Genomic DNA, 698 nt, shown 5'->3' with positions numbered 1-698 from the left:
CTCCAGTCCCGGGGTCCCACCTCAGGTACCGCAGGCCCCTCCACTCGCTCCAAACGTTTTCCTAAAATGGAATCTCAGAGCAGAACGCCTTATAGACCAAGTCCTGTCCCACCCCACCGGTCACCCATGGACTAGTTAGACACTGGGGCCAAGGGGCCCGTTTCCACCCCTCGAAGCCGCGCTCTCTCCCATCCGACAGCTGCCTCACCTCCTGTCAGCTGCCCCTCGCCCGGCTCCAGGGTGAAGACCAGCCCAGCAGGTCCCCAGCTCAGTGTCCACGGAACCCCAAAGTCTGCTAGGGTCACCTGACCACTCTCATCGGCCACAGGGCTGGAGAGGAAATGAATATTTACTGAAGGGAGAGAACAGAGGGGCCTCAGTTCCCCCCGAATTAATTACGTCATCTCCACAGCTCCATCTTCACGGTGGAGGCAAGAGGGGGAGGCAGATTTTAAAAGGGAACCCACATTTTATCGTTGTTGTAACAACACCTCGGAGCACCCCTGCTCACCTGTGAAACGGGAGGCAGAGAGAAAGGCACTCAGCCCGGGCCTGAGCAGGGCAAGGGCTGCACCCCTGCTGGGGGCAGGAGGACCGAGGGCTCCCTTTCGGCCCCAAGATCCCTTCGTGGACTCACCCAGGAGCTCTGTCAACCAACATGGCCAGGAACTGGATGAGCGGAGGCGAGCACGGTCTCC

General features: G+C 60.0%; 1 protein-coding gene across 2 annotated transcripts in view; it reads left to right on the top strand.

Annotated features, from left to right (window-relative positions):
* The window catches only part of GHRL (ghrelin/obestatin prepropeptide), a 4,671-nt gene that overhangs the window by 2,469 nt on the left and 1,504 nt on the right, over positions 1 to 698 (top strand). The gene's annotated exons all lie outside the window — the stretch shown is intronic.

Source organism: Bison bison, unplaced genomic scaffold (genome assembly GCF_000754665.1).
Source record: "Bison bison bison isolate TAMUID 2011002044 unplaced genomic scaffold, Bison_UMD1.0 scf7180017864482, whole genome shotgun sequence".
Classification (NCBI taxonomy): domain Eukaryota; kingdom Metazoa; phylum Chordata; class Mammalia; order Artiodactyla; family Bovidae; genus Bison; species Bison bison.
Note: the sequence above shows the minus strand (reverse complement) of the source record. Positions and strands in the feature narration are given on the sequence as shown.